The sequence below is a fragment of the Sceloporus undulatus genome, unplaced genomic scaffold, assembly GCF_019175285.1.
Source record: "Sceloporus undulatus isolate JIND9_A2432 ecotype Alabama unplaced genomic scaffold, SceUnd_v1.1 scaffold_22, whole genome shotgun sequence".
NCBI classification, from domain to species: Eukaryota; Metazoa; Chordata; class Lepidosauria; order Squamata; family Phrynosomatidae; genus Sceloporus; species Sceloporus undulatus.
Window position 1 is genome coordinate 292,508 of NW_024802944.1, and position 22,022 is coordinate 314,529.

Sequence of the window (22,022 nt, forward strand, 5' to 3'; positions counted from 1 at the left end):
CTTTGTAAAAATGTCTGTCACAAGCTGCCTATCTCCTTGCTTTCCCTTTTTCCTTGAGGCAAAGTAAGATTCCTTTATCCAGGGATCCCAAGTGTGCATCCTAAGTCTAATGAATGGGTGACACAGGAGTTAGAAGATCATTGTCATTCCAAATAATTTTTAAAAAGGTTATATATCACATGTGCTACAGGAATCATATGATCACAGACCTACTTCTCCAAGCAAAAGTGTGTGTGTGTGTGTGCATGCAAACCTTCAACTTATGGTGCCCCCAGAAATTTCATTCAGTTTTCTTAGGCAAGGAATATTACGAGGTGATTTTGCAAGTTCCTTTGTCTGACATATAGCCTACAACATGTGATTTCATTGGTGGTCTCCCATCCAAGTGCTAACCAAGGCTCACCCTGCTCAGCTTCCAAGATCAGCTGAGATCTGCTGTCTTTAGGTATTAAATTAGTTCATTTACAGCATTGCAAGCAGTACCATTGACCATACTATAAAAAGCCTAAGACATCAAACCAAACTGGTTGCCTCATTCATTCACACATAGAGAGGGGGCATGTCAACAGATGCTCCCCCAGACGCACACCATTGGATGGACACAGCAACTTGCCATTTTAGCCTTTGGTAGGCAACTAATTTATAATCCCTTTGATAAGCCTGATCGGCTGATTCACTCTCATGATCATGTCTGTACTGACTAGCTGTGACTTGTTAAACCTTTGTTGACATGACCAGCCATGCCATTGTATTGCCTGTCAGTGGCTCTTGGACATCAGAATAATGGCAGCTGCCATTATCATGGCTTCACCTGTCAGTTATGCCTATAAAAGGGCCGATGATTCTGTTCCTTTTAGCTTTCTGAACAATGGCATCAAATAAAACCTGCTGAACCTGGAGGGGTTTATCGGCATATTTTTTTTCTTGAGCCCATCTCTTCCCTGCGTTCTTAGAGCAACTTAGTTTGCTGTTAAATAAAACCACTATCAAGCATAAATATTTATGTCTTTGAAGATGTCAGATACTTTAATTAGGAACTACACCTATAACTGGATTGGACTTAATTGAATCTTTGAGCCAGACAAAGCCAAAGACTTTAATGTTCTCTAACACAAATATATTTGACTGGTGGTGAAGATTCTCCTTTTGACAATCTTTTTGTCTTAAAGTACTTAGTGTTAGTAAAAAAAAGGGGCCATTATACAGCAGGGAAAGATCAGTTATTTTTTTCAGAAACATAGAAGCTCTCAAACTGGAAAGAAAATAAATGTAAGATTTCACATTTCTCCTTGTTTGGGCAACTTGTTTGTTGTTTGTCGATGGATTCCCAGAGGATAATGATTTTCAATGCCAATTCCAGAAGGATATTTTATGGGATTTTATTGCATATCTTCCTATTTTTCTAAGGAAATGAGGGGTTAAAAATAGATAAAGTGCAGAATTTATGTGAACTGGATGTAATGCCTGAATCCCAGTGTTATTACTTTGCAACCCTATTCACACAGCCATTGTCTACCATGCCTCCAGCAAGGATGCTGGCATGAAAATCTTTGGTCAGTGCCTGGTTTGTGCCAATAATTGTAAAATGTAGCTAACAAGCAATGACAATATTTAATCACACGCTGCAGATCAATGTTGTCTGTTGTCCATCTCCTTTGTCTCGCTCGAATAAGCACTGTCAGCGCAAACCTCTTTCACTGTCTAAGACACTTAATATATGGGTGGGATACCACAGTAATCCCATGGCATCCTGCCCATGGATCTGGCACATTCCTGCCCCCAGTATATACCTAGACTGACATGATGATGGGTGTCTGTTAAGACACCTGCCCATCATCATACTGTGGAACTGCTGTAACTGCATCCCTTTACCTGCTGCTGCCAATCACTGTGAAGGCCCCCATTGCGACCTGTAAAGGTAAAAACTGGGTACCTGGCTTCACGCATAGTCAGGTGCTCCCTTCTGATTTGAGATTATGACTGGGGTCTTCACAGTGAGCAATGGTAGTGGCAGGTAAGGGGACATGATGGCCATCCAGTCTGCCAGCTGTCATGGTGGAGTGTTTTTTGTTTGTTTGTTTGTTTTGAGAAATGACACATCAAACAGTCTTTTTAGACCAGGATAAGGGTCAGTTGGACCAGGGACGTAGCTGGGGGGGGGGGTCCTTGGTGTCTGGACCCCCCCTCTTCCGTTAGATAAAATGAATGGTGAGTGCTGCTGCGCTGCACCCAAGCCCCATTATAATGGTGGCACTTAGTCTGGACCCCTTCCCCTTCCCAAAATCTTGGCTATGTCCCTGGTTGGACTGAGGTTAGGCCAGATCTGCTGGATATGTATCTGGTCTGTCTGATCCCAACCTGGGCTGTTGGCCTGCATCATCTAAACAGGATGGTGCCAGGCCAGGGGAAAACGAGCTTTTTGGTCCATGTGTACAGCCCTGAAGTCCTATCACAGAAGACTAAATAAGACTAAATATTAATGCTACACACAATCCCCACTCCAGTTTGACTCAGAGTCCAATTGATTAATTTGGATCAAGGACCAATTTAGTCTGGATCAATTTGGACCAACTTTGATTTGCACCCTGAATCCAAATTAAGATTCAGAAATATGAATAATCATTCACTGATTTGCAATGGGGAACCAAAGGGGCATTAACATTTTTTCCTATACGTCTCCATAAAACGTGGGGAGGTAGTATACCCCAAAGATAAAATTAACATGGTCACATTTCATATAGATAGATTAATGATGCTTTGTGGTAGGTACCTGCAAAGTTTTTCAGTTTCTTTTTCCCCCCATTTTTGATGGTCCATCTGTGCAGAAATGCTGCTTCTTGTGCAGAAAATTCTGTTTTCTGCGGGAAACAGCCATGTGCCAGTTTTGTGCCAAGTGAATTCCCAACCACAGCGTTTTAATTGTCTTAAAGGACTTAGACCTTTAAAAAGATTCTTTCATTTCCTGTGCAGAAAATGGATATGATAATAATAATCTTAAATAAATAATATAGGGAAGGGTGCTTTGATGAAATCTAGTGATGTAGGTGATGAGAATATGCTTTACCAGCAGTCCAAATGATGAGGTCCTCTGAAGAATCACCCTGATACCCCTTAAACTAAGAAATATGAGCTGGCACTGAAAGCCTCTGTCTTATGCCACAGTTTGCACACCCATCTCTTCCAAGACTCGCTTCAACTTGGTGAGGAGGAGAAACAGAGCTGCTGCACTAGGAAATTCAAAGTCCCATCCCAGAGAGGTAGCCCAGCAGGACACCATGGTTGATGGTATGAAAAGCTGCTGAGAGATCCAGAAGACCAACAGGGGAACATTATTATTATTTTATTATTATATTTATTTATATCCTGTCCTTTCCCCAAAACTGGGACTCAGGGTGGCTTACAATATTATAAACTGTACAACTAAAAGCATACAAAAATAGAACATTAAAAGAGAATTAAATTACTACAATATTAAAACAAATTGCATGTTAAATTATAAAATACAGTTTAAATGGATTAAAAATGTTTAAAACACTTTAAAACAATATAACATTTCCCTGCATAGGTCATCCACCAAGGCAATCAAAGCTGGATCTGTCCTATAGCCAGGCCTGAAGCCAGACTGAAATGGACCTACATAATCAATTTCATCCAACAATCCCTAGAGCTGATAAGCTACCATACACTCTAGAATCTTGCTCAGGCAAAGAGTATCGGAGACTGATCTATAATTCTTAAGCATGGTGGATTTTAGGAATGATTTTTTTTAATAATAATAATATGTTTATTTGTATCCCACCACTCCCTGTATTGGATTGAGGCAGGTAACAACAAAAATAAGAACAATAAAAAAAGAACACAACAAGCCACCAGTAAAAACATAGCAAAACATATAAAATCCAATTCCCTATCTACCTCCCACCTTAAAATAGCATTAAAAACAACAATTCCCAATACAATGCTACCAAAAACGTAGTCAATAAAATCAAGCACAATCACAGTCTGGTGGGAACAGCTATGCAACAGGAGAGTGAACATTCAGAGAAGGTCAATTTGGGAAGGCCTGCTGGAAGAGATCCATTTTTATTGCCTTCTTATAGGCCTCCAAAGACCTTCTATGGTGGATCTCTTCCAGCAGGTCATTCCAGACTTTTTAGTAAGTCTCCATCACAACCTCTTTTAAGCAGGATGGGAACTGTCTTTGCTATAGTGAAGCATTCACTACTCCCCTTACCCACTTGACCTGCCCCCCAATAGTTGCTTACTACCAACTGTCCTGTGTCTCCCACCATTCAGCTTCATTAGATCATGCCAGACTCTAGCATTACAAAAATGGGAGAACTTCTACTTGTCTGCTATACTCAAATTATGCATAATGAAAGAAAAGAAAGCAAGTAGATACAAGTATGAGCAATTTCTCCCTGGTTCTATTAAGACTTGTTTGTGTTTGGTGGGTTTCCTGTTGCATTTGAGTTTCTTGAAAAGTTTCAAGGTTTCTTGGAACATGCTCAGGACAAGAGGGAAAAAAAGCTTGAATCTTCTGAGGATTCTTTCCCAAGATTAGTTAATGCATGTGTATCAGAGATGTTTGATAAACAATAGTACTGTCTCCAAAATGAAATAAATATACATTTGTCTATTGAGATATCCATATGAAAATGCACACAAAAATATATCACAGACTCTTTTCTTCCTTTTCCTTTCCTTTTCTCTTTTTCTGGTCACATGAAGAACCAAACAAATCCTGTATACACAGAACTGGCAATTCAAAGAAGTGGGAAAGGGAGGAAAATCATGGAAATGGACTTGAATTTGCATTCCCAATGTGTAGATGATCGCTATGCTTATGATAGGCTTCTCTCTGTGTGTGTTCTTAGATGGCTGCCTACTAAAACAGGCCATCTGATTCACTTGTTGCAATCAAGAATGGCAGAGACAATCTCAGCTTTCACCAGTAGCACATGAGTCAGCTGACCCAGCACAAGAAAACCAGCATCTGTAGGCACTGACCCCAACTGACATCCATTAGGTGAAAGTTACAAGGGCAAATCCTTGGAGACACCACCACTTCTTCAGAAGACTGTCCTGTAATTCTGTTAAGGCTCTCCAGTCCTGTATTATTTAGCACCATAAGGTTTCTTCTTCTCCTCATAGTCCTTTTGTGCTCACAGATGTTTTAATTATCAAAAAAAATGGAGCAGATTATTCTGGCCATATGTCTCCATTCCATATAAATAAGGATTGCTGCTGGCCCAGTGTAGTTTCACGGGACTGTCAACAATCCCACTGACACTAAAGCTGTCGGTGCAGATAAGCATCTTCTCCCCTTCAGCGAGCATGCTAATTCAGGGAACACCAAGACTGATATGCCATGAAAACATACTATCTAGAAACAGTTATGTGCATGCAGCAGCAAAAAAACAAACAAAAAGGAAACGATGGCAGGAATGTTGCCCAGAAATGTGGGTGTTCGAAAACAGGAACAAAGAGTGTGGAAGACAATGTTAAGAGCACATAAATGTAAGAGACTATAAATGTAAATAGTAAGTACATGGCATGGGCCCAGTTTAGACCCCAGCATCACGAATGTTGTGTAGGAGGGATAGAAAAATGCCTTTCCAAGGCCAGAGCACTGCTTCCTAATGGGAACTTTTCATGTTTAATATTCAGGTTTACCCTCTTGTCATATGCTGATTATTGAAATTATATTATTGATATTCCCTACCACTACTATTTTTTAGTAATTTGTCTTGAATGTGTTGTTATATTATTTTTTAAAAAGCAAACACAAAAATGTTACATATTGTATTATATTAAAAATAATAATAACAAATAACAACATATATAGTGGTAGTAGGAGGGAAAAGGCCATAATTGCAGCCATGATGGAAACAGGACACTGGAGAAATAGAAGCTGCTCAGGGTCAGCAGATTTTATCCACTTTCCCTTGTTTTTGGTGCACAACACTGGAAGAAATGCACTAGTTAGTAAGAGTATTCCAATTTAAAAAATAGGATTGTTCTCTAAAAGAGATTTAAAATCCCTAGGAAGTATCTTAATCCATCTGAGATATAAAATACAGTAGACTCTTCTTATCTGTGGGCTTGCCATCTGCATATTTGAGCTTCTGCAAATGGCAAGTCCTGTTGTTTTAAATGGCTGCATGTGCATGCATCCAAAACAATAGGGAGAGAATAGCAGTGTTCCACACTATGTATCCCAAAGTACAAGTACTAAAAACTAATGAAGATACTGGAAAACTTTATGTATCAAAATATATTCATATGTGTTAACATCAACAACTAATGATAGATAGTGAAATATTAAATCATCATATATATAGCTATCAATGAAATTGCTGATGAAAAGTCAAATATAGTCAGACTACCTTTTACCCCAGATCAGAACCCAGATTAATCACAGGAAGTTCATATTCATCCCGAATCTTTCGCAAGTGAATCTGAGGCTTTCACATCAGTTGAGGGGCAAATGCCCCTTATTATTTTGAAATAAAACAGGTCCGGCAAATATGAACTTGTCCCTGATCATGATCAGGGCAAGTTCAGAGGAGGGATATAGGTCAGAGGGAGGGCGGAGGGCAGAACATACCTCCCCTTCATCGGGGTGACGGAGGAGGAGGAGGAGGAGGATTCAGGATGCAGGGGGCCATGGAGGGCAGCATCAGAGCAAAGGAGGAGCAAGAGGATGAAGGATGTAGGATGCAGGGGGCCATGAAGGGCAGCATCAGAGCAAAGGAGGAGGTGGAGGAGGAAGGATGCAGGACGCAGGGGGCCATGGAGGGCAGCATCGGAGCAGAGGAGGATGAGGATGAAGGATGTAGAACGCAGGGGGCCATGGAGGGCAGCATCGGAGGGAGGAGGAGGAGGAGGAAGGAAGGAGTCGGAGAAAGGGTCAATTCAGGTCAGGTTAGAGGGAGGGCAGGGAACAGAGCAAGCCTCTGCTCTTACATGCAGCTAGCTCTCTCTCTCTCTCTCTCTCTCTCATATTTTTGACAGACTATAATAAATAATAAATAAAATCTTTATTTATATCCCGCCCTTCCAAAAAGATCAGGGCGGCTTACAACAATGCAACAAGTGCATACAAATACAGATTAAAAACATAAACATCAATAAAACACAATCTAAAAACAATAGCAAAGGCTATGCGCATGCTTTTTGCTACAGGTTGATACATATATATAGAATGTGTGTCTGCTTGTGCTACTTTCCCTTTCATTTCCTTGCTCCCAGAACGGCACTTTGCAAAAGGTTTTTTTTCTAAATTATTTTTTATATGCAAATGCTACAATGTGAATGTTACAAATGTTTCCCTTTCAATTTGGCAAATTGATACAGAATGCTTTTGCTACTGTATGTGTCTGTAAGGAATTCTGTGGTGGCTGAGAGAAAGCAAAGGATACAGAGATGCCATTTGGGGTGAGGAATTAATTATTATTATTAATATTATTATTATATGTGTATGAGGCATTCTGGGGTGGCAAGGAGGGAGGATGCAGAAATGGCATTAGATTGCATTTTGAAGTTGAAAAGTGGAGGCAGGGGAAGATCCATAATCTGTAGTGACCCAAATACACACAACACACACACACACACACCTCTGAAGGTTTTTAAATTTGACAAAATATGCACATACTCCCATCTGTTGTTTTTTTAAAAAAGGAGGGGGGAACCACACATCCGATTGCCCAATGGCTGCAGGAAACGTCACCCAGACAAAAGCGGAAGTGAATTTGATTGACAGCAAAGGTGCCTTCATTTTAAACCAGTTCCACAAATGTGAACTCTCCGCAAGAGCTGCAAGGGCATTCAGGGTTAAATTACCCTGATTGAGATAAAATTTTAGTGGGCACTTGCTTCCAGAGGAATTCGGGGGGGGGGGGGGATCTGCCCAGTTCCATCCAGCGGAAATAGTTGAGTCTGAATGGGGCCCAAATCGTCCAAAGATCTGCTGTAATTGAATATGGCAGCAGCTAAATGTAGAAAAAAAAATCTTTTTCTTGAAGAGTGCATCCAGTTCTATGGAATCTTTGCCATCAAATATGATTATAAGACAATTCACTAATCCATGTCAGTCAATAAAAGGCAATAATTCGTATAATTGACAATAATTCAAGTCAGGAAGGAAGCAAGATAGTACAGGTAACACAAGCAGCAAGAAGACCACCTCCGGAAGTATGCAGCCATTTTGACATCAAGGTCTTCTTCAGTTGAGACACCAGATATCTCCGGATTTCAAAATTATAAAGTGCAGTTTCCAGCTTGCTATGTCATTATTCTAAATACACAAAAATAACAATATTAAATACAAATAAGCTTATATATAATAAGAAAATTGTGTTTATTCCTTACTGATATAACTGATTTACCTCTCTCTTAAGACTTGCCCTTTTACATACAGCAAAATCATTGAGTACCATCTATTGTGTCTTTTGGTGATAATATACATTTCTCTTCCTAATGATTTACAAATAACTCTTTCAGGTTGCAACAATTCTTAAAGAGACATACAGCTTTACTTTTATCTAAACTAAATCTCCCAACACAGAAACCCTACGATCAGGCTATATTTCTTTTTTTTTTTTTTTCATTGTCATCAAATACCAACAAATGTTTCATGAGTTATACAATGCTATGGTGTAAATATTCTCTACATTATGATAATAATACCATGTAACACATGTAATTGTCTAGAGTTCAAATTTAACCACAGAGCAAACTAGCATTCAGCAAATATCTAAACAGTATAAGTCTCAGATTGTACCTTATTTACAAAAACCCTGATAAACCCAGACATTCATTCCGCCCTTGAGGTTTGCCAGATGCTAATTTATGTATCCAAAAAGATTTTCTTTGTAAAAGTTTGCTCTGTAGAGATCCTCTGCTAAAGGGACCAGACTTAATTAATTCATAAACAATGTTATGGAGTCTGGAGAATGACCATATTGAGAAAAATTTTCTAATAACATTAGACTTCTACTTCTGATTTTACTTTTATGTTCAATAATTCTAGTTCTCAAATTTCCAGTAATCTGTCTTTACATAATCCACCTGAGATATAAAATACAGTAGACTCTTCTTATCTGTGGGCTTGCCGTCTGTGGATCTGAGCTTCCACAAACGGCAAATCCTGTTGTTTTAAATAGGTGCATTTGCATGCAGCCATGCCAGCAGCCATGTGCATGTCACAAGGCCATAGGAAAGAACAGATTGTAAACCTGAGGCCAGGGAATTGTCTAATTTTTTTAAAATGTAAGTCATTCTGAGAGCCTTTGTGGCAGTAGAGTGGGGTATAAATACTCCAAATAAACAAATAAATAAATATTTATGACTAAATATTTCCCAGTGCAGAATATTTCACACTGAGGAACTTATTACACACACATTTAACCCCACTGCACCCTAATGGGATGCAGTTGGGATGTGGGATGCAGCTGGGCTGTACTCAGCCAGTGGAATCGGTGGCAAATTACTCATGATAATTCCCCTCTGCATCCCACATTCCAGCTGCATCCCGCAGTCGGGTTAAATGTGTGTGTGATATGCTCCTCAGTACATGTGATAATTTCCACCTGCATCCTGCCTCCTGGCTGCATCCCGTTAGCCTGTAGTCAGATTAAATGTGTGTGCGATAAGCTCCTGAGTCTTCTCAACTAAAACTCTATCCCTTCTTCCAAGCAAGGGATAAGAAACGTATTTCCATTCATTATCCAACTGCATGTCCCAGAACCCAAAGTGAACCTCAGCACAATCTTTGGTTGAATAGCCAATCGTCCTGGGGTACCAGTGTGATTTAGGTAGCAATAACAATTAAATAAAAATAAATTTGTATACATACATATATATATGTGTGTGTGTGTGTGTGTGTGTGCGCGCATATTTTTCCAATTGGAGGGGGCAGCATGCAATTGAAAAAATGCCCATAAAATGTGATTATTTTATAAAATAAGCATGGAAATACCCGTAAGTTTCCAGTCTACGATCCCATATATTCTTAGTGTAGTATAATCATATGCTAATGTAGTTACACTGGAAGCTAGAGTTTTGGATACAGTTGTGAAATGGGCACCAAGACCTTGAGCTCACCCATTGGACAACAGTCAAATAGCTCTTCCCTCACCAAATCAGAAATGAAAGTGAAGACTTTATCTGTGTTTGAAGAATGATTGCCTGCTCTTGTAATCACTTGCATAACTTTTTAAAAAGGTTAGCCTCATAGTCCAACAGGAATGCAGCCAAAATACAGACCTGAGACAGAACAAGTTTTAAAGTGGAAATTGGAGAACCTCAGTAAAATTGAATTTTGCTGATTTACATATCCCTACTCTTTAGTTGGGCATTTTACATTATTACTGTTTAATGATACACGAATTAAGGAGGTAATAATTAAATCAGCAAGTTCCAGGTTTTGAAATGATCACCAAAAGGTCAGGAAAAAAAAGCTTTTTTAGTTGGCTCAAAGTCTTAATGGGTTTTATTTCAACCCAGGTTCATAGGGCTTAATGTAATTGTAGGGGACATCTTATGTACAAGAAATTACTTATGTTCTCTTAACAGCCTCCCATAAGCCTCAAAATAAGGTACATTGTTGAGAAGGTTAGGATAGGGCAGCAACTGTGAATTGTGATTTGAATTCCTGGTCCTTGGCCAGTAGCCCATTGGCAACATCAGTCACATTACTGCTTAGCTGCAGCCAAACAATCTAGGCTTCATAATGTAAGACCAACTGGGGGTGTATGTGTTGTCGTTGTTCTGACCTCAAAGTAATTCGTGCCAGCAATAGTGGTGGTGGCCATCTCACAGGGGCAGTGTGGAAAGACATCTGTCTTTCATTGCTACATTTTTTTTAAAAAAAATTGTTTACAAAAGGTAAAACACAATTACATCACCATTCTACTTTAAAAACACAAGTTAAAATACAGATTTACAAAACTGAGGTCTCATTCAAAACTCCAGACAAAAATCTCCTGTGATGCAGTGGTGGAACATAAGCATGAGAATTGGAGTTAATATATTCTATAAGAGGTAGCCACTTTTCCTTGAACTGGTTGCATTGCTGCATTTTGCTTCAGGAAGTAAGGTGAGGATTTGGATAGAATTTGGAGCCAGAACCCTCTGGGGGCTGCCTGGAGTATTCTGGAAAATGTAGATGAGCCCAGACATAGGCCAACTCTATGATCTTGACAAATATGTAAGGATCAGGAGAATACTTTCCTGTGATATGTGTGTGTCTGAGAAAGAGAGATAATGATGGTGGAGAAGTCAATTTAATCTACATGCACTCTGGTTAAGACTTTAAATAGAAATATCTACAGTAGTGTTTCTTAAACTTAGGTCCATAACATATTTTGGACTTCAGCTACTAGAATTGCTTTCCATGAGTCAGGTTGGCTGAGGTTTGGGACCAATGAAGTCCAAAACATCTTGAAAATCAATACTGATCCTTTTTGTTCTGAATCTCATTGCTATCTTATTTTTCTCTTCTGTTTTCTGTTAGCCTGTATGTCAGGCATGTAAACTAGAGACATGATTGCAAACATTATCAAGCTGCCCTATATTGAATCAGACCTTCAGTTAATGTAGACCAATACTGTGCCCTCCATGTTTCAGTTACTGCCCAAGCTTGCAGGGCCAAATTTTCTCCTAACCAAAGTAAGGAGTCTTTTATGCTAAGGTTAAACCAGGATCTTAAAGTTCTTTACCACTGAGATATACTCTCTTATCTCAGTCAACAAAAATAGTCAAGCATGTAGAATATTGGGATAGGGAAGACAAGTGATACTTTAGGGAACAGTCAAAAAGCAGAGCAGGCCGAAATGCTTCATTTAACTAACAGTTATTAAATTTACTCTTCTGTGTACTCAAGAAACAAAGGTGAAGACTGAAAAACAAGAATTAGTCTGGTCTCTTTGTATTCTCTGTTGCACTAAAAACAGCATGTGATTCAGAAATTTCATGGGGCATAAAGTTTGCAAAAATCAGAATGTTCTCACTCATCAAAAGATCAAGTATGATCACCTCTGTTTCCACGCTAAACTATGGTTTACCAAGGTTTGAATGAGTCTACCCTCCCCTTAAACCTGCCAATTCTTTCTTTAGCACCTCTATGAGAAGGAGTTAAATAGTTCCTGTTTCCAATTTTGATTAATCACAGCTTGCTGTGTCATCCAAACCCATCCAACTATAGTTTTTTGTGGCTTTTTCGGGCTATGTGGCCATGTTCCAGAAGAGTTTCTTCCTGACGTTTCGCCAGCATTTGTGACTGGCATCTTCAGAGAAACTATGGCCCATTACACATGGGCTTAAAAGTACGCGCGGAGCGTTTACTAGGGTTAAGGCAGGGCGGTGCTTCCGCACCGCCCTAACCCTAGTGCGCGCTGCGCGTGCACAAAATGGCAGCAGCCATTCTACACGGCCGCCATCATCGATGCGGCGCGGTTGTGACGTATTGGGGTTGCGGCAGGGCGCCTAGGGTGCCCTTTCCGCAACCCCGGAAGGAGCTCCATTTCGGAGCTCCTTCCTCGTTTGGTCCGGTGGGCGCAGCCTTCAGACAGCTGCACCCAGCGGACCAAAGGAGAAAGGGGCCAAGCGGCCCCTTTCTCCTTCTCTCTGCCACCGCGGGGTGTCCTTGGGGCTTCAAGCCCCAAGGACACCCCTTTCCAGGCTGCGGGGAAGGGGCCTTTTGCTGCTTCCCCGCAGCCCGGAAAGCGGCGGATCGGGGCCTCAGCGGCTGCCGCTCTAGCCGCTGAGGCCCCAATCCGGTGGGGAAAGGTGTGCCTACAGGCCGCCCCTAAGGGGTGGTCTGTAAGGTGCCTAAGTTTAGTCCTAACTAGGGGTGGGCAAAGCTTCCTTGCATTAGTCACTGCAGTTCCCAGTATTCTTCACTTTGGCTCTGTAGCTAGGAGTCATAGGAATTATACACTAACATCTGGTGGAATATTCCACCTTTAACTATGATTAGTTTTAAACAAGCCAATTTCAAACCATCACTACTGAAAATGATGTGTTTGAACAAACTATAGTTAAAATTAAACACAGTTCCAGATTGCTTATCCAATTGTTGCTTATCCAGTGTAAAAAAGAAAGCTTCCAAACTCTTCTTTCTGGCCTCATGGAAAAAAGGAGGAGTAGGCAAGCCCATTCACATCTTGTTAATCATATTTTCACATGATTAACCTATGTGAAATGGCCATCCTGTTGCTACACATATGACTCCTGCTGAATATATTACTTCTGCAAATGCTGCATTGTTGTCATGATGATGTCATATGCCATTCTATCTTTCATACAGAAATATTGTTTTTAAATACAAACAAACCAAGATTTATTTATTGCATACTTTTTTTTAATTTAAAACCCACTTCAAAGCTTTTATGTGGGTTTAATGTTTTGGGTTAGTTTGACTCATCTATCTTTCGTTTGAAGAAGGGAAGAAAAGTCAACATTTTATTTGTTCGTTCATTTATTCATTTATTTTGGCAAAATAAAAGTAACCTGATACTTCAAAGAACAAAATAATTACATTGCAATTCTGTGTTCCAAACTTAAAACTAAGTTTTAATGACTGACACCCTGTTCAGTAGTGACAAGATTGGAATTTGCATTTACAGTCATCAGCAATCAAACATGACCCTTCAAAACCTTTTTTTTTCCCCAGTCTCACAATCTTACAACCAAAGGTTTTCTGAGATGCTTCAGACTGGAGTGTTGGGAAGGATTCTACAGTGCTTTGCCAGTCACAGGGTACAGAGACACAATTGCAGTAGGCCTGAATGGGGTCTCTCCAGCTACCTGTTCTCATGGCGCCCTGTGACCAGGAGAGCACTGCTCCAGTCTGCAGTGTCTTTGAATCTCCTTGGTTGGGACACTTCCTGGCTCAAAAAGTAGGTTTCTGGAGGGTGCTACACTGTGTAACTATGATGACAGAATCCTATTGTTGTAGTTATGTCCGATGATGCATCATCTTGGACAAGATATCCCCCTCCCATTCTGCTAAAAATACAACTTCAGAATCAAAAATCAATTACAATGAATTCATAATTCAGATGTAGGAATTTAAATGTATGAGAGGCATATTATCCACTTGATCTAAAGATATAGGGAACCAAATCTTTCCCTTTGGTTCAGATGAATTGATCACTTCATCCCATCTAGTTTTTAACATCTTTAAATCATTTTTATTGCGTGCATTTTGATGACAGCTTTGTGAGATAGATTAGTGTGGTGGAATCTCCTTCTTTGGAGGTTTTTAAACAGAGGCTGGATGGCCATGTGCCAGGAGTGCTTTGATTGTGTATTCTTGCATGACAAGGGGCTGGAAGGAATAGATTTTATGGCCTCTTGAAACTATGATTCTATGATTAAAATTGTTCCCAGTTTATATATCAGGAAACTGATATTATACCTGCAATTCTGCATTGAGGGATGTACATCTCTATAGCTTTTCCTCCCAATGATACCTGCCCTAAAGCCACATTTGAAGTGACACATATTTTCCCACTCATACAGCCATTTCTGTGTTAATGAAAAGCGAGGGGGGGGGAGGTTGCAACAGGAATATGCAGGGACCTCAACAAGAATATTATACTCACAGGAGGACCAAGAAAGGATGAAGTCAGTCCTTTTTTGACTGATGCATTAATGAGGAACAATTAGAGCAGTCCACAGAACTCTACCCAACTGAAGGTCAAGTGAAGCTGTTCCAATGCAATGAGGCCAAAATTACAGATAAGCAAAATTACTGATGTCATATTCAGTATGAACATTCAAGAATTTTCGAATCACTTTATTTTTGCCAATTTCAACTTAGATAGCAATAGGAATTGCTGTTCTTTTTTTCTACTACTACAGCTGATACCATTATTAACAATAGCAACAACAACAATGAAGAAAAGAAGCAGCGTTGAAAATACTGGCTAGAAAATGATGGCGGTAGTGGCAATTGTTAGAGTAATAGCAGCAATACTGTAGTAATCAAATTGTCGTCATCACTATCACCATCACCATCAACATCATCATCATCTGAAATTAGGACCTGAAACCTGAAATTGGAAGAGTTAAAGAAAGAACAATCTAGGGCTGCTGCTACACTGCATAAATAAACAAGTTTGACACCATTTTAGCTTCCATGACTGCTATGGAATATTTGTAATTAGAGATATTTAGCTTTCCCTGTTTTAGAGAGCACTGGTGCCTCATCAAACTACAGATCCTAGAATTCCATTAAAGTGAAATTCTAGTTAAACCATTTAAATTGGTGTGAGACTGCTTTGTTTCTTCAATATGGATGCACCCTTGGTGGCAATAATCAACTTTCCATATCTGATGTTTTGTTCTGCAATTACATCCATTAATTACCCTTTTTCTGATAAGAAATGAGTGGAAGTCTGAAATATTATTAGTGTTGCTTTTTCATAATGGATCCCTCCAGAAAAGGACAGCCACTTACTTATTCACAGCCATGAGGACTAGACACTTCAGTTCTAAAACTGAAAGCTAACTTGCAGAATGTGAAATGTTACATTATTGTGCTCTGGCAGTAAACTTGCTTGTTCAAGAAATATCCTACACTGTACTTATAGTCTCATGTAAACTCTTCAAAACTGACTAGTTAATGATGCCATTTGTACTCACAGAGTGGGATAGCCAGACTCTGATGCCAAAGATCACAAAGATTGTTTCATCCTGTAATAATACTTGCTTAAACCAATGCTGCCCTTTAACTATACAGAAGAAGGCTTGTACTTTTATGATCAGGAAATTCCCAAGCAGAAACTGATTTGTTTATAGCATATCAGTGTCTGTCACCATAGCATGAATGAATGAGTTCAATTTTTCAACATGATGTTGCTCTGCCAGAACCATTGTCTCTACTATGAACAATTTGATATTTTTAAAAAACAGGGGCTATCTTTTCAAGTCTGTTTTAGAATCATTCTTCTGTGCAGTAATCCAAGTTGCTACGCTGAGCTGACTGGATGCTGTTTGCTGTTAAAGAAACAATGGTAGGTCACTGCAGAATCAGCCAAGAGGAAATCTCATAGGAAAGAGGCCTTAGATATTACAGTGTGCACATCCATTTCATACCAGTCAGTCGTCTTTCAGGTCTCACATATTTCTGGATTAACATGTTTGTGGATCTGGCTACACTCATCTCCTGTCCTTATTGCATTATTAACTCTAAACCCCTAGTTAATATTTCAAAAGGTATTTTACTCCCAAATGTTTTTAAAGCGTGAAAATAATTATTCCAATTAATACATCAAGTTGTACAAAAGTGCAGTGGGCACTTTGCTAGGAATGCTTGTGAATTTTTATCCTTCTAGAACCTGGGCTAAATAACATAATGTATTCCACACTTCCTTTTGATACCACATTTCTGCACATTTCATGATGCTGTCCTTACCTCAAAAAAATCTCTTATCAAATGTGTTTACAATATGTATTTTAGGATGCACATTTGAGATAAACTATGCTTGGAAATGTGTATTTGTATTTTCTCAGGGAAAATTGCACTAAAATATCCATTTAAGTACAAAAGTTTATGTGGATGTTTTTCTTTACTGATTACTGTGGAGAGGTGATGGAATGAATTCATCATTAACTTTATGTGGAATGACATGCACTTGTAAAAGATGAACCTTTTCTAGATATTACTGTGTGGGGCAAACACATGGAGTTGGATACAAACTTCTTGAGGGGAGAGACGCAGGCAAGAAACAACAGGCCTCTGCCTGCCAAGAAGAAGAGCCCTCCTCCCGACCACCACCTTGAGGGGAGAGAAGCAGATTCATGATGTGTTATGTATTGTTAATCTGATATTGGAAACCGCTTTGATCGTCCACGGAAAAGCAGTATACAAATAAAGCTTATTATTATTATTATTATTATTATTATTAGAACCACTAAAATCAATGTTGTGATTTTGCTGGGTTTACTTGCTCTCCTTTATGCTCCTCTTATTTGCTGTGGCCTGTATTGTAGTCTTTCTAAGTTTCAGATTAAGAGAATTTTTAAAATCAATTCCACAATGTGGCATATGCAAAATCTAGGTATGGAGAATGGAGTAAGGAAGCTTTGTCACTTCCATGTTGGTAAGACAGTGAATTCAAAACATCAGAATCATGGAAGAATTCACAATGGTAAGAAATTCAGAAGTATCTCAGTCTAGCATCTCTCACTGTGTGTGTCTCTTTCCAGCATCCTACCACAGTGGGCCCTTTTCATCCTTGGTGGTTCAGTTCAAAGGGCCTCCAGGAATGGGAAAAAACATGGGAGCTCAAGCCCATATCAGTCAATGGGAAGCAACATATGCATGCCCACGTTAGTGCACCCATGGGTATGTACCACCATATGAGATAGGGCAATCCATGAGAACTCCAATTTGTGGAAGGCTAGTATACTGATATCGTGGGCCCACTGTATTCCTATTATAGTGTATGTGTTTAGCTCTGTTTTGGGGGGGAAGGGCCTCACCATGGCAAGGTGAACATCCCCAGGAGAAGCATTTTATATGATGGGAACCAGAGATGATATGGGAATGAAAGAGTCTATCAATTGTTTTTCTGACCCTGATTCTTCATGCATTTCAATTCTGTAAGAATGGGGATGAATGCCGGACTTAGCTTTACAAAATGGTACCATAGGGCAGGATTGTTGAACAGAAGATCACAAGAGCCCCCCCCCCCAAAAAAAAAAAAAAAGCTGAGCAGAATGAACAAAAGGGCCCTCAAATTCACCAGGGCTGGTTTGCTATATTTTGAAGTAAGTAAAAAATATGTTACCATCTAAACTACTCCCTCTGTGCATAAAATAATCCAGAATTTAAATTGCTTTACTTCACCAGTGACTTTATATTAATGCTGTTTAAAATGGAATCTAGCCAGTGACATTTCAGATAGGTTGTAACTCAGTGATGTGCACCGTAGCTTATGTGTGGCTGGACTGTCCATTTCATGGATAGCCTAGGTACATGCTGCTAATAGTATGGCAGTGGCAAAATTGGAATCAGGGGCCATCTGATTTACAGCTCAGTCTTTTATCCAATATGTTCCACTAACTTGTTAAGATTTACAGCTCCATAAGATGGCATGGTAGGGAAGAAAAACAAGGTTACCTAACAGATCACTTAAGCTCAATCTCTTGTTTTTGTAGCATTTGTGGAAATATGCCTCCCTTCCATTTTTCTATCCAAAGGCATTTAATAGAAAGGAGACAGTTTTGTGAATAACTAGTATTTTCAAGAATATTCTCTTGCAAGCTAATGCCACGTTCTTGAGAATATATTAAATAAAATGTATGGATGATAGAGACGGGAATGCCACAGTTCATAACTACAATTAACCACTATTAATTAAAAGCTGAAAGATAAATGAGCCCTGAGATCCATTTATTCCTAGGCTGGGAATATTTAAATTCACAGTAGGATGCCAGCCCATTTTTCACAGCATTGAAGGCCTGACACTGCAAGAGATGAAGGCAGAACAGCAGGATCACATTCTCAGTTCTTAGAATTAGTAAAGAGTTGGAAACATGATGTATAAAATATAGGCTCCACATATAGGGTAACATGATTGTGTAGGGGCAAACATTTTCCTCACATTCCTATGAAACTGGTCATTTTAACAGACAAGATACCCTAAATATTTATTTTAGAAAGAACTCTGAACCTCTAAGATATCCAAAGCCCCATCAAGATCATGCACGCAGTGTAAAACTGAAAGAGAAACACTGCTTTTTCCTCTCTGATCAGTTTGAGATAAATTATTAATGAATTCCCTCCATTCATAACCAGTGGGATAACTGATCCAGAACAGTTCCAGGGCAAGCAGGAGCTGGTTTCAGAAAGAAACCTGGTGATACTTTGAATGCATAGCCTATTTCAACATGTTCATTGCCACACCCCAGCATATCTCATTTCCCTTTTCTTTGACATTGTGTTTTGAGACGTACTCTGGAATATAGGAACCAGTGACATCATTAGGGGCATCTGAAGGGTGCAGGTTTCACCAGGAAACCCATCTTATGGGAGGTGTTACCACTGTTCCCTAAACATCTGCCTTTTGGTGGAATCAGTCTGTGACATTTGACTGTGTCCCTTTAAAACACTGATGGGATGGGGTGAGTGGGGTGAAGCTCAGTGAGAGGAGAAAGTAGAATCCCCAGGTTTTTAAATGTAATAAATTTTAAATTGTAAAATTTATTTTTTTTAAAAAAAATAGTTTTTTAAAATATTCTTTTAAAAATTTCTTTTAAAATGCCACATCTTACCAAATTTTTACTTTAACCACATGAAACGATGCATATACAAATGCATTTCGCATGTGTGTATAATATTGCAATTTAACACCATGAGTTACCTCACTAGGTGATGCCAACCTTGTTGATGCCACTGACATGAACCTGCTTTTTATTGAGTTAAACCATACTAGGTTCATCTAGCCTAGTATTTTCACCTATGATTATCTGCAGCTCTACGGTATTTCAGCCATGTTTGTTTTCCCCGCTGATCCTACCAGAAGCTTCCCTGGAAGCCTTTCATCCTAACCAGGCCAGATCCTGCTCAGCTTCCAAAATCAAACAGTAGTGTTCTATAATAGTGTAGAAATATCCCAGCTCCTGATGTTTCTCAGTTGTTCATGGAGGTTTGCTTTGTCCCTCAAACCTCTATCTGCAGCCTTGGAGGAGGAGATCTAATATCCCCTCAAACCTCCTGGAAAACTATCTTCCGGGGACTATAGGCTTATATTTTGTAAGCCATTTCTCATTTATCCTTCAAAGACTATTAGCAAACATTGGCCCGTTCCGCACGGGCAGAAAGTACATGCTCGGCACGTACTACGGTTAGAAAGAGGTGTCCTTTCCGGATGCCCCTAACCCTAGTACACGCTGAGCGCGTACAAAATGGTGGCGCCCATGCTACATGGGTGCCGCCATTTTGATGTCGCGGACGCTTAAAATCTGCACGTCACGCAGTGGAAATGACACCGCAAGTGCCCCACTGGCGCCTTGCGGCGTCATTTCTGCACCGCGAAAAGAAACCACTTTTTGCGGGTTCTTTTTGCGGGTTCTTTTTGCTGCATCCACCGGTGCTGGGAAAGCGCCCAAGTAGCAAAAACTTTCTTTTTCAGGAAATAAATTTCATGGATTGCAGATAATGAGATTTATTGTAGAGATATCTTGTAGCACCATTGAGACAAAACTGAAAGAAAGAAGTTGGCAGTATGAGCTTTCATAGACTTCAGTCTAATTCCTTTTAATGAAAGCATCTGAGGAAGTAGACTGAAGTCTACAAAAACTCATGCTGCCAACTGTTTTCTTTCAGTTAGTCTCAAAGGTGCTACAAGATCTCTCTACATACTGATTCCACAATCTAATACAGCTATATCTTTGAATTCTAATTAGATTTATGTAAGGGGCTCATATGGAATCTTTAACTTTCTATTCCTTTAGAATTTCCTCCAAATTTCAGAAATATATGTCATGTGCCACAAAGGATTGGCTGGTTGGCTAATTGCCTCTTGGCAATCCTCTTTGATCTGCACCTGCAAGCACTCTCGGCCCTTCTCTCTTGGTAGGAAGGCACCTGCAGGCAAGCTTCGTCTCCAGAGTCACCACTAGGCTGTGGTACCATAGGAGGCCTCTCTTCAGCACTAGGACCTGGTTGAACCTCCTCTTCTGGGGCTGGAAGAGCACAGCTGGGACCTGGCAGAGCAGGATCAGCACCTGGCATTGCCTCAATCAGCCCTTGCTCTGGAGGAGGCTCATCCTCCTCCTCATCCTCCAAGAGCTGATCTTGGCTGGCTATGACATTAATGAAACAATCAGGTCAGGTAAGTCTTGCATAAGAAACAAAAACATTGTAAACCTTCTATGGGCCACTTGAAGGCATCCACCAAAATACATCCAGGGATGAAGTGGGTTTTTTTTTTCCTCCAACACTGGATCCAAACTTTGTAACATTCTGCTGGTAGCTAGTGAGGCAGTATTATCTGGTATTTCCTTCCCCCCCCCCTGTTTTGCTGCAGATGCAGGCTCAGTAAGGGATTTTGGAAGCAGCTGCTGTTTACCTTGCTTGTTGTAGGCATGCAAGGCTAGAGCAAAATCCCACTACAGTATTTCCCAGTTCATGCTTTGTTTATTGCATTGCTTAGTGAAGATACACTATTGCAATCTGACACCAAAAGCATATGTTACACTAGCCCTGCCTCACCATCCTCCCAATGGTGATGCCACTAAAAATCACCCAGCTAGACAGAGTGGAATGAGGAGGAAAAGTTGACTGGAGAGGGATTTTTAAGAGGAAAAAAAACAAAAGCATTTTTGGCAGAAAAACAAGATAAAAGTTTGATAAACAAACGATTTTAACAAGTCTGAAGAACGTGTATACTTGCTCCCCCCACTTTTCACCACATGCCTTTCTCCTTTTATATTGTGTCTTTTTATATTCTAGGCCTAAAGGCATGGACAGTTTTTTACTGATTGTAAGTCTTTTTGGCAGGACACTTCTTGCAATAAACACATAAATAAATGCTAACAGCAGTGCTGCATGTTGTACTGGCACAAAAGCCATTGAAAGAATGAATCTTTGCCAAGTCAGTAGCAGATTACAGAAAGAATAAGTCAGTAAAACTTAGTACATATAAGAAATGTGATTAAGGCCCATGAAAAAGAGGTATTTTAGAGCTTCAGGAGATACACTATTTTAATCTGTACATGAACTTTTAAAATCTTTATGAGGTAGCTTTTTGGAGGTGAAGCCACAAGGGAGAGGTTTGAAATATGTTCCAGTTCTGACAAGGTTGTGTCAGTCTGAAAACATGGCTTTCGTATATTGTGTAACCATTACCTTGGGACCTGCCTTGGAGGACAGTCCTGGAATCTTAGGGGAATAAGTGTTAGCTCAAATTTTAGGGCTGGGTTATTCAGCCATGGGACCGATGACCTATGTATATTGAGGTCCAAGGCAAAAGAGAGTCCAAATTCAAATCCTCAATATAAGT